This window comes from Aphis gossypii, unplaced genomic scaffold (assembly GCF_020184175.1).
Source record: "Aphis gossypii isolate Hap1 unplaced genomic scaffold, ASM2018417v2 Contig00648, whole genome shotgun sequence".
NCBI lineage: Eukaryota > Metazoa > Arthropoda > Insecta > Hemiptera > Aphididae > Aphis > Aphis gossypii.
Genome location: NW_026083209.1, coordinates 42961 through 60770, shown reverse-complemented (window position 1 = coordinate 60770; position 17810 = coordinate 42961). Strand labels below are relative to the sequence as shown.

Genomic DNA, 17810 nt, shown 5'->3' with positions numbered 1-17810 from the left:
ACTGCCCAGCAAACATACATAGTATACGTACTGATGTCTTTGATAAATCTATATATCTATAACGTATATGATATCTTATAAACTAATTATAAAAGAATATATAGAATGTCTATATTCATATGTAAATTTTTGCATCTTTGATTTGACCTATATTTGATAAATATTTATAGATAAACGTAGATGTATCAGAGATATTAGTGGTTGGATCAATTTATGTACTTGTTTGAATATATGTATACAAGTAAATTTATTTTATACGTCTTTTATTATTAGTTTGTGTCAAAAATTATATATAGCAACAGCATACATTTAATGAAAACAATTTAGATTATTTATTCTTCATGAATATAATTATGATAACAAAATTATTATGTATAGAAGTTTAGGTTATAGGGTACATACCTACTAGGTTCCTAATTTTGTGATTGATTAATAAATTATTTATATTCTAAGTTTATTGCAAAGTATGTTTAATTGTTGGACACTCAAGCAAGCCACTAAATTTCAACTTGCATCGTGTAAGCCCCCCTTTAGACGTATATTAGACGTATATATACATTACAGTGTTTCCTGAGTGGAGGTTTGTCATGAAAAGTAATTATAATAAATTTTATAATATTATAATGGCGCTATCTAGGGAATGTTCATGAGTGGCTATAACCTGTATGAGGGGCATACTATAGGCAACTCGTCGTACAAGTCGGCTATGGCTAATATACGTGTAATTCCTTATCAATGGCTGGGTCAATTGCTAACTTCACACTCGTTAAAATTTTACATCGAGAATTACGTGAAGGAGATATTGATACGATTGATAAGAAAGAATATTCACTATGCACGTTCAAGTATAATTCCTAAATTGCCTAAAAATTTAGAAGACCTTCATTTAGCTCTCACAAATTTAGGTGAAATTAAAACAAATCGTGATGAAATATTTCTGCTTATAAATAATGCAGAAAAAAATATTGTAGCGTTTTCAACACAAACAAATTTAAAATATTTAACTGAATGTGACGTTTTATATGTTGATGGTACTTTTAAAAGTTGCCCTAAACCATTTTATCAATTATTCATTATTCATGGAGCTAAAAATTCAAATTATACTCCACTAGTATTTTTTTTATTAACAGGAAAAACTACAGAAATATATAAGAATGCGTTTTCCAATTTAATAAATAAAATGCGTGAACTGAATTTAACTTTTACACCACGTATAATTTACGCTGATTTTGAACAATCTATACACTCGGCTATTTCGGAGATTTTTCCTGAAGTATTACGTAAAGGCTGTCGTTTCCACTTAGGTCAAACTATGTGGAGAAAAATTCAATCAATAGGCCTAAGCAAACATTTTAAAAAGAAATCAGAAATAGGAAAATATTTAAAATTATTTTTTGGATTATCTTTTTTAAAACTTGAAGAAGTTCAACAATGTTTTTCTGAGGATCTCATGGATATAAAACCAAATAACCAACAATTACATGATTTTTGTAACTTTTTTGAAAAAAATTACATTTTAGAAAGCTGTAAATTTCCACCGTCAATATAGGCCGAGTTTTCTAACAGTTTAATGCGTACTACTAATGCATGTGAATCGTTTCATTCAAAACTTAATAGTATGTTCTACTCTTCATATCCAAACATTTTCCAATTTTTAGAAGTTTTGAAAAATGTACAAACTGACGTTTATATCAAAATGCGTAGCTTCAATCAGACGCAAATACGGCGTAAAGCTATGGAAAAAGAAGATTATATTAGAGAATTTATGCGACAGTATGAAGATAAAATTATAACCCGTTTGGAGTTTATAGAAAAATTAGCTTATAAAATCTTACCAGTTTAATTTTTTTTTTTTTCATATTGAATTCTATATTTTTGACCTGTCTATTTTTGGCATTGCATTAACAATTTTTGAACTATTTTTTTTTTAATGTGATTTTTTAATTTATTGTATGAAGATAAAATTATGGCCCGATGCACACGTGCGTTTTTCGCCGCTGCGGTGCCGCTGCGGCGCCGCAAATACGGTGTAATTAATATGTGATCAATACGTGCAGTGCACATGTCTTGCGGCGCCGCTGCGTCACCGCTGCGTTCGGTGTCTGCCGCAGATAACAACGTCGCCGCAACGGCACCGCGCACGCAAATCCGGTTCAGTAGTACATTGTTGTATATCGACTCATACACACGTCCGATTTTTCCACGCAAAATGTCCGAAATCGACGATGTTGACATCGAGTTGTTGATCGGTGAAGTCAAAAGTCGTAAAGAAATTTGGAACATCGCTGATGAAAATTATCACGATAGGACCAAAAAAAGAAGTGCTTGGATAAGCATCTGTCAGAATTTTTTCCATCGTTTGATGAAAAGGATGACAAAGAAAGAAATGATATATGTATGTATTCGCAAATGATTCGCAATATTATAAAATTCGTCAAAATCTCGAAAATGCACAGATTATTTTGTAGTTACAAATTTATAAAGTATTCTAAATACTATGATAATTGATAGCTATTTGATAACTATGAAAAACTGTCGAAACTTTGATGTTTTTAAATATTATTAACATATGTTTATTGACAAATTAAGTAAATCCTTAGGTGAACTATACAATTAGCAACTATTATATTATAATTTATAATTTGTATTTTTCTCTTACCCATCTTATTATCATATATATTAAAGTATATTTAAAAAAAAAAAACAAATATTTTATAAAAACAATTGTACATGTAAATTTAAACTCCCTGAAATATTATGATAATACTTACCTAAATTTACTAATTCAACCAAATTTAAATATAGTATAAATTATAATTTTTTAATTTAAATAACATTAAAAAAAAGTTCTTAAATGTAATTATTTTGCCAATGAACACTGCCAACATCCGAAACAAAATAATCAACCAACTTATTTCTTGTTTGAATATACTGGTTAGTTGTACTTGTTGTTCCTCTATCTTGTTCTGCGTCAACAAATCCTGTAACACTCATGACATCTTGTATGTTGATTCCATCTCTAACTCTAACATAGTTATGAAGTGAACAACATGTTTTTACCACTTGAATGGCTAAATCCAAATTAGCATTTATGGGCTTATGAAATATTTTCCATTTATTTGACATTATACCAAACCCACTTTCAACATGCCTCCTAGCTCTGGAGAGTCTGTAATTAAAAACCCTTTTCTTATGAGACAATACTTTTCCACGGTAAGGTCTCATGATGTTCGACGAAAGGGAGAAAGCTTTATCACCAATAAATGTGTAAGGCATATTTATATTAGTACCTGGAAGGGGTCGGCCTTTTGGAATGTTCAGTGTATTATTTTCAAGTGCCTTATAAAAATTTGTCTTTTCAAAAATCGTACTATCAGATTCTTTACCGAAAGCGCCAACGTCAATATAAATAAACTTGTAGTTTACATCTACGATGCCGAGCAAAACAATTGAAAAATAATTTTTATAATTATAAAAAAGTGACCCACTCATCTTCGGTTTACGAATTCTAACGTGTTTACCATCGATTGCCCCTAAGCAATTGGGAAACTGACTGTAGTTTTGAAATCCATCAGCTATATCTATCCATTGTTCTTCCTTCAGCTCAGGAAATGTTTCAGATCGTAGTACTTCCCATATAACACCGCAAACTCTTCTCAAAATTTTTCCAATAGTTGAGTGTCCTATCCTATAAGTTAAATGTAAATCTATCTGATCACAGCCACTTCCCAAGTACCTGTAATTAAATTACGACTCATATATGTTTAGATTCTGAGTGAATTCTTAGTCACAGTTTTTTTTTATAATCATTTAAAGTTCAAATTTTGACAAAATACTGAAAAACACGAAAATTAGCATATTATTTTGAGTTGAGAATTCATAAAAATTTTTCATTTTAAATCTAAGGTTTTTAAAATGTAATACAAGACTCTTCGTAAGTATGTCTAATTATATTAAAAAACCAAGAATAAGTATTTTAGTTATTTTTTTTTGTAATTGTCAATGCTGGGCAAGTTAACGATTTTTTTTAACTCATGTTAAGTTATTTTAAAATAATAAAGTTAGGTTAAATTGAAAGTTAATCATATTTTTTTCGTTAACTCGTTAAGTTAAAAGTTAAAAGTTAACTTTGAAAAAAAAGCAACTTAACTTAATTTAAAGTTAAAATTTTCTAATTTGCAAATAAAAGATTGCACACATAATATTAGTTTTTCTACGCTCAAAATAATTACTGGGGAATTTTTTTAAAATTTTACATAAAAGTAGTAACTAGCTATTAACTTAACGTTTTAACTTAATTTTAACTTTTAAATCGTTAATGCCCAGCCTTGGTAATTGTACAATATTAGTTCAACTTATACCGGCTACCGTATTAATAACTAAGTACTTAAGAGGATTTATTTTTTCTTAGGTGAAAAACTTATCAAAAAGTGGAGAAACATAAAAGACAATTACACTAAAAGTAAAAAAAAAAACAAAACGACGTCAGGACAGGGTGCCAACTTATGTAGACGTTACATTTATGATCGCCAGCTATCTTTTTTACTAACAGCCGGGGCCACAACCAATACACAGGGTAGTTTTGATGGGAACGAGGAACAGGAGGATACAGAATTATTAGCAAACCAATCTAACGAAGAAGCTGAAACACCTCCCTCATACACACAAAGCAGTTCATCAAAAAAACGCAAACACGACTTAGAGTCATCTTTAATAGATTATTTAAACACTCCTTTTCCTAGTCAAATTATAACAACACCAGCTCCAGAACCAAATCCAGACAGGTCTTTTTTCGATAGCATATTGCCATCCATTGCAAATTTAACAGAAGACCAGAAAATAGAATTCCGCTGTGAGGTACTAAATATATAAAAAACGGATGAGGGCTGCAACTTTACCGCAACAAAACTATGGTTATCCACGAATTAATCAGGATTATTTATATGCTAATCAAACATCACAGTTATCAAACTACTCTCCTCAAATTGCATCATACCAACATCAAACTCCCAATTACATGCAACAACGGCCCCAAAAATTTACTCGGTCTGGTCCATATTCTGCTCCACTTCCTCAATCAAATAACATGCAACAAAGCCCGCCAAGATATACTCAACCTGGTCCATATTCTGCTCCACTTCCTCAATCAAATAACATGCAACAAAGCCCGCCAAGATATACTCAACCTGGTCCATATTCTGCTCCACTTCCTCAATCAAATAACTATGGGATGGATTCCAATCCTACATCTCCATGTATATCAATTGGAAACAGTTACTGTGTTAGTGAAGAAGATAGTCTTGACATTAATTAAAAATATTTAACAAAGTAATATTATTTATTTGGTACATTACTTATACTTTTCCTACGTGTATATTTTGTAATGTTAAACCCAATATTTTTAAAAAGTAAATAAATATGTTTTTCACGTTTAAACCTTTTATATAATATATTATTTTATATATACATTTAGTACTTACTTACGCTAATAAATAATAACAATAGAATTAACTTACCTCAAAGTTACTGCAATCATTTCTAGTGGTGGTATAGAGTCTCATGCACGTGTCTTGAGAGATTATCTTTGGAGATACTTTTGTTGCTAGTTCGTCAAACGAGCAAACACTCATTCGAAAATAAGTAAAAAACTTTTCTGGATTTTCTCTTATATCACTAAATGTAGCATAAAATTCACCTCTTAATAATCTAGAATCTGTAAATGGGTGCACCCAGTAACGCCTATCATACGTTCGTACATATTTTTTGTGCACCAAGTAAGCTAAAACAGCCTTTTTTTTGTAATAAACCTCCATAGTTGGTAACTGAATGGCAACTGTTTAGAAACTGTTTAGAGTTTATAGAAATGTTTAATTTTTATTTAATTTTATTATTTTCTTTTTTTTTAATTGAATTCAATATTTTTGGCTTGTTTATTTTTGGCATTGCATTAGGTAACAATTTTTGATTAATTTTTAAAACTGTTTTTTTTTTTACTATCATTATTGTGATTTTTGAACTTAGGAATTTAATTGTCAATCTTAACTTTATTTTTTACCGTTATTTATTGAATTAATACTGTATTTTTGATCCCCTCTCCACCATAAGCTCTAAAAAATAAAATTTAGTTGTATATTAGTATATAATTAATTTATTACTCAGTAAGTAATAAGCATGATTTTTAAAATAAATGGTTACTTATTTCATTTCAGTATGTTACTCATGTAGGTACTTCTGTAGCAACTATAATATTCTTTCTATGCATAGGGTACACATAGTAATTTATGGTTAGAGTTTTATATTTTTCTAAATAGAGCAAAAAAAGGAAATCCAAAAGAAGCATATACCACACGTAAGTATTAAAATTTAAAATTTATTGATTTATTTTTTAAACAATTTGAATTAGTCCATATTTAATATTATAAAAAAATTTAAAAAATTGATATAAATATAAAATGGTGTGGGGGGGGGGGCGCACGCAATTCGGCTCAGTCGCGAAAAAACTACGCACGCAACTCAACCTAGATAATGATTTTCGCACGCAATTCGGAAACACCGGTATTTGTATATAAATTATTATTATTAATTTTAGTATACATTAAAATTAATGAATATTAGATAATATAGTACCTACCTATATAGTGAATTATAAATAAATTATAATATGTGATGCAATTAGTTTTGCTAATTTTGATCTTTAGCGGGAAATATAAATTTGGTGATCTTAAAGACCATAAATATAGATCTAGATGGCCCAAGGGGATTTAGTTGACAGGGGAACTAATTGACTCATGGGGATCTAGTTATCACAGGGGATCTAGTTTGCCAACGGGGATCTAGATAACCATGGGGATTTAGTAGGACGGGGATCTAGGTGATACGTCACCGTTCATCCGTTTATCGCTTAAATGCGCTTGCGCAAGCTATATATATAATATCGATAGTATAGTATAAAATATATACATATGACTTTTGTGTTAATCATTGTTTATGCCATGCGGTCATCATATTATATTTATATTATACGTTACTCGTTAACACATAACCTAAAACAAATTAATTGTTATATTACAAATTTTAATTGAAATTTGAAAGTGTTTAAGTGCGACAATATTAATTCTAAATAGTCTGTGTTAAACTATTAAATTATTAAATTGCATACAACTGTTCGCCGATCACCAACATTCGACACCAAATAGACTGCAATATGTAAGTATACCTATCATATAGCATAAATACCTACGTTATAAAACATTAATTATTGTCACAATTTTGCATTGTTTCTTATACCTACCATAGAATATATAAATATGTGTTAAATATAATAAATTAGGTACCCACCTACCTACCTACTTATAATATTGAATTTATTATGATTTTTATTATTTTATTATGGATTTAGCACCATAATGTATATCAGTATAAGTGAATGAACTATTAAGAATGTCTTACCATTAGAATTTATATAATATATTATTATCATTGACATAATTAGTATTAAACTAAAACATGCATACCTATTAGGTAACTGAAATATTAGTTTTCTGATTTTCAAATATAAAATCAGTTTCTCCTAATAAACTATAACACCTCATCGTTGAGTTAATAAACTTATATAATATGCCACAATAAATTATACATATTTTAACATAATTTACACTTTAAAAAATATTAAATTGTAAAATACCTATACCTATGACTACTAATGACTTAAATTAATAAAATATTAATTCAGTTTATTCAGTAGGTGTATGTAACTATAGAAGTTAAATACATGTACTTATTATATTTTAGGTATATTTTAATATAATATTATTATGTACATAATATATATAGTAGTATAGCACTAAAGTCATATAGATAGTTATAGTTTTTTTTAAATTTTCATAATTACCTGTGTAATAATAAGTGTTACTTAACATTTTTATATAATAACAATATTTTAAACGTATAAATAAAATCAACTAGAAAGAATTGTTTATAACAAACAATTAGTTGTAATTTTTAAATTAAATTAAATATTACTTTGTATAATATTATAGTATAGTATATAAAATCAAATAAATCTAAGTTTGAACGACTAACTTATCATTAAAAGCCTAAAAATACTCATTTGTGTTCAGATTATTGTTACCTAAAATTGTATAATTTTATTGAAATAACAGAAATAACATGACTTTATGAACTAATAGTAATATGTATAAACAAATAGGTCTAAAGCTACTAGATATCGTCGTAGAAAACAAGCGGCCCTTTCTATTGCAGCACTATTTTCATCTAGTAGTGAAAATGAAGAAGATAATTCATCGCCTTTAAATGTAAAAAGAATTATACCAGTACATAGTGAAGCAATAAATTTGGAAACTACTTCATTACAAAATGAAAATCATGAATTACATAATACGAGTAGTAACAATACAAATTAATCGATGGAACCCTCTGAATCAAGTATTTCTAGTGTGGATTCCTATGAAGACCCATCATTGCAATCAAACGAAAATCTTGAGGTCTCAATTGCAAGTTGGGCTATCCGTCACAGCATTACTCAGTCAGCTTTAAATGATCTGTTAATAACTTTATCTAATTTTCCTCAATTAAAACATTTGCCTAAAGATTCCAGAACTTTATTGAAAACTCCAACTACTACAATAGTAAAAGAAATCAAGGGTGGAATCTATCATCACTTTGGTATTAATCAAGAAATTGAACACTTGATGAAACTTAAATATAAGCTCCCATGTACATTAGAACTTATGGTTGGAATAGATGGCTTGCCAATTTCTAAAAATCCTCCAAGTCAGTTGTGGCCTATACTTGGATATTTTTCAAATTTAGCAATGAATAATATAAAAGTTTTTATAATTGGATGTTATTATGGTAAACCTAAACCAGAAGATTCAAATGAATTTTTGGAAGATTTTTTTAAATGAAATTAATAATATTGTTAATAATGATGTAGTTGTTTGTTAATAATATACGTGTGAAAGTAATATTAAAAGCAATAATATGTGATGTTCCAGCAAAATCTTATATATTAAATGTAAAAGGACATACTGGCAAGACGTCTTGTGTAAGATGTCAGATAACAGAGATATAACAGTCAGATATTGTTGACAAAGAAGTTTATGACCATTTTTTGAAATTATGTATTGCTATAAGAAGTTTATCAACAAATAATATTTCAGAAGAATATATTGACTACGCTAAGTTTTTAATACATAATTTTGTTGCATTGTTTGCCCATATCTATGGAAGATCATATATGTCACACAATGTTCATATTATTCTGCATTTAGTAGATGATGTAAAAACATATGGACCTCTTAATAATTGTTCAGTGTTTCCATTTGAAAGCTTTATGCAACCTTTAAAAAAAAAAAAAATCAAAAGTGGTATGAAGCCTTTGCAGCAGTTAATACGCCGTTATGCTGAAGATAAAAAATGTCAAACAAATTTAGAAGAAATCAAAATATATACAGGGCCAATTAAAATGCAAAAAAAAAATAGAGTATCGACCAATCACTGGAGACGGATGTTACCCTCAATTTGCAGGATGGAAAACTGAAAATTTTGTTATAACGTTTAACAAGGCAAATAATTGTGTAAAAATGAAAACTGGTGATTTATTGCTAATAGAAAACTTAGTAACATCCAAACTTGACAACAGTATAATATTAATTGTTGGTCGTAAGTATGAAAAGTTACAGAAGTTTTTAATGAACCTTGTTCATCACAATTGCTAAATATACACTGTGTTTCCCAGCTTATTCATCTTCAATCATGGAAATTGACTGACATTGAAGAGAAGATGATACATTTTCCTATGAATAATAGTAATACAAATTTTATTGTTATGCCTTTATTGCATTTGCAATAATTTATTAATATTTTGTATATAATTTTAAATATCAACTAAAAATATAAAAGTAGCACCTACGCTAAATAAAAAAATGTATTGTAAATTGTAATGCAACTTGATAATTCATAAAATAGCATATTGTGCATTATATAATGTAGTTAAAATCTAAATTATTATTTTTAATATAAAAATTATACTGTTTTAATAATTTTTATTTACCAGTATATTAATAAAGAAAATCTGAAAATGATATGTATTAAAAAATATGGATAGCATTTGTAAGAATTTGGTAGTTTGCTAGGCTACCAAAAGCTACCCACGACCAAAGGGGAACACTTCGGTCGTGACCTATGAGCCGCACCGCGTGTTAGCCCGACGGCTAAGTCGGTGGAGCTCATAGGCTTTGTACACGCAGTGGCGAATGAACGCCAAAGATTTATTTAAAAAGGGAAAAAGAAAACATAATCTAAAAGAAAATATAAATTAAATAAAAAAAGAAAGTTAGGGTAATCAGAGGTCTTGTATTTTACAATGATGCACAACGTGCAATAATAGATATTTGTGAATAACAATAATAGTATGGCATACATAATAATGTGGGCACATGGCAGTCGTATGAGTATAATGAAAAATGGGACGAGAATTAGGTAAAGAATGTATTTGTTTTGGACGGAGCGAACCCACGGATCAGCCCACGAGGTTCGGCGGAACACAGATGATTTTTATGTTAAATTTTTACTTCGCCAACTATAGGGTTACCGTCCGGCATATCGCTAAGGACGGTAAGGATGGGAGGTAGCAAAAAAGAAACTGCACCAGACGCAACGGTGGACACATATGAAAAAATTCTCCTAACGCAAATAAAAAGGAATATGGGGGGGGGTATTTTAATACATTACAATATTAGATATTTGATGGACGACGAGGCTGCTAGCGGTTGACCGACGGCTGCGATGGGCTGGCCGGATGGCCGTCGACACACACGCGGTCGACACGGCCCATCTGCATTGGTCAGTGGCTGAGAGTTGCTTCGCCCGACATCGAGCCCGTGGTGACGTTTAGCCCATCATGGCGTGGACACAACGATGTTGAAGGAAAGACAAAAAAAACAAACTTCGCCGGGTATGTATGTGTTTGTGTGGACACGTGTTCTGGACAGTTGGATTACCGGTGAGACTGAGCACACAAAAAAAGAGCCACGACTGGTACAAATGGCGTTGGAAAACGTAGTGTCAGCAGTCCGACGGAGCTGGCTGGATGATGGCCGATGTTGATGGCTGAGATGTTGAGGTGGGGAAGCTCAGGGTAGGCGTGTTGCGGGACTTATACAATAATGTGGAATTTTAATAACTGCACTGCGGCGAGTGCACCGACGGACGCGACAAAAGCGCCGGAGGTGACGGGCGGCGGGCAACCGCGGCACGTCGACGACGAACACTGCATGATGACGGGGGGGACGGGGAACATTTATTGCCTAGCACTGCGGTCATTTCTTCATTAGCGCGCGATATTCATACCAATATAGATAAGGTGTGTTCATTAACGGTACTATAGGTACAGGTATGTTTATGAAATTGATAATATTACTGCAAAAAATGCTGTGACGTTACACATTCTATTGAATACCTATAAATGTTGTTCTATAGGGAATCGTATGTGGTTATTTTTACAACTACCAATGAGGTTCAACATGTGCCTCATATCTAGATTTCTACCGATAATTTAACATGTTGGTTTCCATACTGTCAAACCGATAACAAGGACAAATATTTTACTGCTTCACAAATTGAATCAATGATTAATAGATATATAACTCCTAACATTGAAGACGGTGCAAACTATGGAGTGTCAATTGTGGCAGGACCTTTTAGTAAGTATATTTATGAATCAGAACATGTTTTATGTGTATGAGTTTTGGTTTTTATTTTTAATAGAAAAATCACGACAAGCAAAAAATGTCTCAAAGATTTGGTCAGAACAGGAATCATCGGATGACAATGAAAATGTCCAAAAAGATCTATTAAGAAAGTATATATCTCCCAAAAAGAGAAGAACTAATCCAAAATGTTAAAAAATATTGGAAAAAGAGTTCTTTGAATCTAATACAATTAAACCTCCAACAAATCCAATTAATTCAACCAGTAATTTTCTATTAACTTTTATTATTCAAAATATGATAGTTTGATGTATTTATTTATTTATTTTTGGTTTTAATAGTGGCTTCGAATGGTGTGAAAAAAATTTGCTTATCAAACGTTAACGAAATATTAAGTAAGATAATATTAATAAAATATTATTTAGGCTCTATAAATTGTATTAAATATAAAGTAATGTTTCATATTGTCTTAAGTTTTTATTTAAAAACTAACTATAATAATAACAATGATAATTATTTATTTGCAAAAATAGGTATAAAATACACAAAATACAAGCTCGGTAAGCAATATGCAACACTCCCTATAAGTATAGCTTGAAATGGGAGAGTAGAGTTTAGTTAAAAGTTAGTTTTACATGTTATTAGGTCATAGAAAGATAAAAAGAATATAACATTAGTAATAAATTTACGAAATAAGTAATAATAATTTGAAAAAAAATAAGTATTTGCTTAAATATTACCAAAGTCCAGAGTATACAAAAAAAATTTAAATTCCTTAACATTATTAAAGTTAAATAAATTTATATTCAATTTTTTACACAAATTTTGTCCTACCATTACTGTACCTTGCGAACCAAAAGTAGTTTTACTACTTGAAACAATATTTATGTTGCTTTTATATCTAGTACTATAATTATGATTCACTTTGGTCAATAAATGCCTATGTTTATATACTAGCAATAATACATTAATAAAAAATATTTTATCAAAGTATTGTACGTCCAATTCATTAAAGACAAGCTTAGTACTAAAGGATTTTGGTTTGCTCAATAAAAATTTGATAATACTATTGATTGTAATTTTTAGTTTTTTAAGGTGTGTACTATAAGCACAACCCCAAAACATTATACCATAGCTAAAAATAGATTGCACCAAAGTAATATAAATAATTCTCTTCATCCCTGTATTGAAATACCTTTTGACATCTTTAAAAAAAAAGAAAAATTTACGTAAATTGGAGATTAGATTATTGATATGACACGTCTATTTTAATTTGTAGTCTAATGTAATACCCAAATACTTATATTCTTCAACTTTTCCCAGAATATTACATTTACAGGCAATAGTTTCTCTAGAGCTGAAGTTACAACCAAAATGATGTAATTTTAGCTCAAAATTATAATTTAAAGAGTGCTTTTTGATTTTGAAGATCATATATTTAGATTTAGATATATTAAGTAACAACATATGGTTATCCAACCATACTTTAATACAGGATAATAGTGAATTTGCTTTTTTAAACAAATCATTGTAGTTATCACTATGCAGTAATATGGCGGTATCATCAGCATAGCAAGAAACATTTGAGTCATCATTTATATTAAGTAGACCATTTATATAAATAAGAAATAAAATAGGCTCTAAAACAGTTCCTTGTGGTACACCGTGCGTAATATTTATAGAATCACTAAGGTCACCATTTAATCTGACAATCTGTGTTCTATTACTTAAGTAAGATTTGAAAAGCTTTAATGTAGAACCCCTAATACCAGCATACTCTAGTTTTCTTAACAAAATGTCATGATTAACCGAATCAAAAGCTTTTTGAATATCAAGAAAAATGCCCATTACTTATAATTATTATCTAGTTTCTAGTGTACAAATTTATTAAGAATCAGCAGAGGGTCCATGGTTGATTTTCCTGGTAAAAATCCAAATTGATTACTGGAGAAGAAATTATGTCTATTTAAAAAATCTAATATTCTGGACTTCAGGCATTTTTCAAAAATTTTAGATAGATTAGTGACAAGAAATAGGTCTGTAATTCTCACAAAATTGGTATCACCAGTTTTATATAGCGGTATTACAATGCACTTTTTAAATGAGGTTGGATAAACACCAGTCGAGATTATTTGATTAAAAATACATTGAATAGGAAAAATAATATTGCTAATAGTATTTTTCAATACTGCATTTGTTATTCCACAATCGTAGAATGAATTTTTAGGTTTTAATTAAGGAGACATATTTTATTATTTCTGATTGTGTAATAGGGGCCAAAAAAATTGTGTCTTGTATAAAACATTTTTTATTGAGCCAACTCCATGGTTTTTTTTCAAGACAATTTTTATTAAAGTTATATTCTATATTTTTTCCAACATTTGCAAAGAAATTATTTAATTCATTACCGATTTCCAAATTTTCCTTTTTAATTAAGCCGTCAGCACCTAAAACTATTAATAAGAACAGTCTTATTTTTATATTTACCAGTGATATTATTTATAATTTCCCACATCTTTTTAGAGTCATTTGAAACATTTTAAATCTTATCAGAGTAAAACATTTCCTTAGCTTTTTTAATGAGAATATTAAGTAGATTTCTATAAATTGAAATTTTTTTTCTTAAAATAGAATTAAAAGGAGATATTTTAAGTTAAAAGGATAATTTTTCTTTATGCCTAATTGATACTAAAAGTCCGCGAGTCATCCATTCTTTAAGTTTACGAGACTTATTACTATTAAAATGAGTGTATTTTATATTACTAGATAAATTAATAATGGAGTTAAATTTATTATTAAAAATGTTAATCAAGCTATCAACATCACTGTTCGAAGAGTGGTAATCCTTTAAAAGCTAATGAAATACATAATTCGTTCCAAGACAAATTTATCTTCATAAATCATGAGTTAACTTCAACAAATCGTAAGTTATTTTGGGTTTCCAAACTGATAGCTAAAGAGTATTCGTTCAGATATGTATAGTCTACGTCGGAAGGAGTATTTATGAAGAAATCAGATGGAGATAAATTCATAAAAGCCGTTTCATTACCGCAATTACAACGTATTGATATCAATAGAAAATTTAATGACTGTTTCTTATCTTAACCTTGTATAATTTATAGTTTATACCGACGTTTTTATTATATATACCTACCTCATGATTTTTGATAATGACTTTCTTGATTTACAAAATAAGTTAGTTAATAGTTATAATATTAAAAATAGAATATTAAATGATTTAAGTCAATTTCATATCAATGATAATAGTATATCTGTTTTTTCTTTAAACATTAGAAGTATTAATGCACATTTGGATGAACTTTTGTTATATTTAAATGCTTATAGCTGTGTTTTTGATGTTATAATTTTATATGAAACATGATTATTACATGATTTCAATTTCAATGTAAATGGTTTTACTAATTTTAACTCAACAGGTTTGCTCAATAAAAGTGAATGTTTAAAAGTAATATGTTTATTAAAGATGATATTACTGTCTTGAATACAAATATTAAATAAGCACTTCATTAGTAATTGTAATGCTTTAGAAGTATCACTAATTATTAGGGGTAAACATCTAACGGTATGTGGAATTTATAGATCGCCCAATGATAATACAGATAATTTTTTAATTCATTTCAATTCATATTTATCTAATTTTAATAATAATCAATATGTAGTAATATGTGGAGATTTCAATATCAATATTTTAGACAATAATATAAAAACTGTTGAGTACCTTAATATTTTGGCCAGTCATTGTTTTTTGTCATGTATAAATGGATATACTAGATTAGTTAACGATTCAGCCACATGTATTGATCATATTTTTGAGAAAAATATTCCAATAAATAAAATTGATTCTATAATACTTAAATGTGATATAACAGATCACTTTGCTACCATTATAAATATAGACATTGGTAATATAAACAATACACATGTTAAAAATAATCTAAAACAATATAATATAATTGATTTTGTACTATTAAATAATATATTGAAAGAAGAAAACTGGTCTTGTTTGTCTAATAATAGTGATGTTGATAGCTTGATTAACATTTTTAATAATAAATTTAACTCCATTATTAATTTATCTAGTAATATAAAATACACTCATTTTAATAGTAATAAGTCTCGTAAACTTAAAGAATGGATGACTCGCGGACTTTTAGTATCAATTAGGCATAAAGAAAAATTATCCTTTTAACTTAAAATATCTCCTTTTAATTCTATTTTAGAAAAAAAATTTCAATTTATAGAAATCTACTTAATATTCTCATTAAAAAAGCTAAGGAAATGTTTTACTCTGATAAGATTTAAAATGTTTCAAATGACTCTAAAAAGATGTGGGAAATTATAAATAATATCACTGGTAAATATAAAAATAAGACTGTTCTTATTAATAGTATTTTAGGTGCTGACGGCTTAATTAAAAAGGAAAATTTGGAAATCGGTAATGAATTAAATAATTTCTTTGCAAATGTTGGAAAAAATATAGAATATAACTTTAATAAAAATTGTCTTGAAAAAAAACCATGGAGTTGGCTCAATAAAAAATGTTTTATACAAGACACAATTTTTTTGGCCCCTATTACACAATCAGAAATAATAAAATATGTCTCCTTAATTAAACCTAAAAATTCATTCTACGATTGTGGAATAACAAATGCAGTATTGAAAAATACTATTAGCAATATTATTTTTCCTATTCAATGTATTTTTAATCAAATAATCTCGACTGGTGTTTATCCAACCTCATTTAAAAAGTGCATTGTAATACCGCTATATAAAACTGGTGATACCCAATTTTGTGAGAATTACAGACCTATTTCCTTGTCACTAACTCTATCTAAAATTTTTGAAAAATGCCTGAAGTCCAGAATATTAGATTTTTTAAATAGACATAATTTCTTCTCCAGTAATCAATTTGGATTTTTACCAGGAAAATCAACCATGGACCCTCTGCTGATTCTTAATAAATTTGTACACTAGAAACTAGATAATAATTATAAAGTAATGGGCATTTTTCTTGATATTCAAAAAGCTTTTGATTCGGTTAATCATGACATTTTGTTAAGAAAACTAGAGTATGCTGGTATTAGGGGTTCTACATTAAAGCTTTTCAAATCTTACTTAAGTAATAGAACACAGATTGTCAGATTAAATGGTGACCTTAGTGATTCTATAAATATTACGCACGGTGTACCACAAGGAACTGTTTTAGAGCCTATTTTATTTCTTATTTATATAAATGGTCTACTTAATATAAATGATGACTCAATGTTTCTTGCTATGCTGATGATACCGCCATATTACTGCATAGTGATAACTACAATGATTTGTTTAAAAAAGCAAATTCACTATTATCCTGTATTAAAGTATGGTTGGATAACCATATGTTGTTACTTAATATATCTAAATCTAAATATATGATCTTCAAAATCAAAAAGCACTCTTTAAATTATAATTTTGAGCTAAAATTACATCATTTTGGTTGTAACTTCAGCTCTAGAGAAACTATTGCCTGTAAATGTAATATTCTGGGAAAAGTTGAAGAATATAAGTATTTGGGTATTACATTAGACTACAAATTAAAATAGACGTGTCATATCAATAATCTAATCTCCAATTTACGTAAATTTTTCTTTTTTTTAAAGATGTCAAAAGGTATTTCAATACAGGGATGAAGAGAATTATTTATATTACTTTGGTGCAATCTATTTTTAGCTATGGTATAATGTTTTGGGGTTGTGCTTATAGTACACACCTTAAAAAACTAAAAATTACAATCAATAGTATTATCAAATTTTTATTGAGCAAACCAAAATCCTTTAGTACTAAGCTTGTCTTTAATGAATTGGACGTACAATACTTTGATAAAATATTTTTATTAATGTATTATTGCTAGTATATAAACATAGGCATTTATTGACCAAAGTGAATCATAATTATAGTACTAGATATAAAAGCAACATAAATATTGTTTCAAGTAGTAAAACTACTTTTGGTTCGCAAGGTACAGTAATGGTAGGACAAAATTTGTGTAAAAAATTGAATATAAATTTATTTAACTTT

At 28.6% G+C, this 17810-nt stretch overlaps 1 pseudogene; it reads left to right on the top strand.

Moving 5' to 3' along the window:
- Positions 1 to 2209: 2209 nt before the first annotated feature.
- Positions 2210 to 5314, top strand: LOC126554926 (uncharacterized; annotated as a pseudogene).
- The last annotated feature ends 12496 nt before the right edge of the window (positions 5315 to 17810 follow it).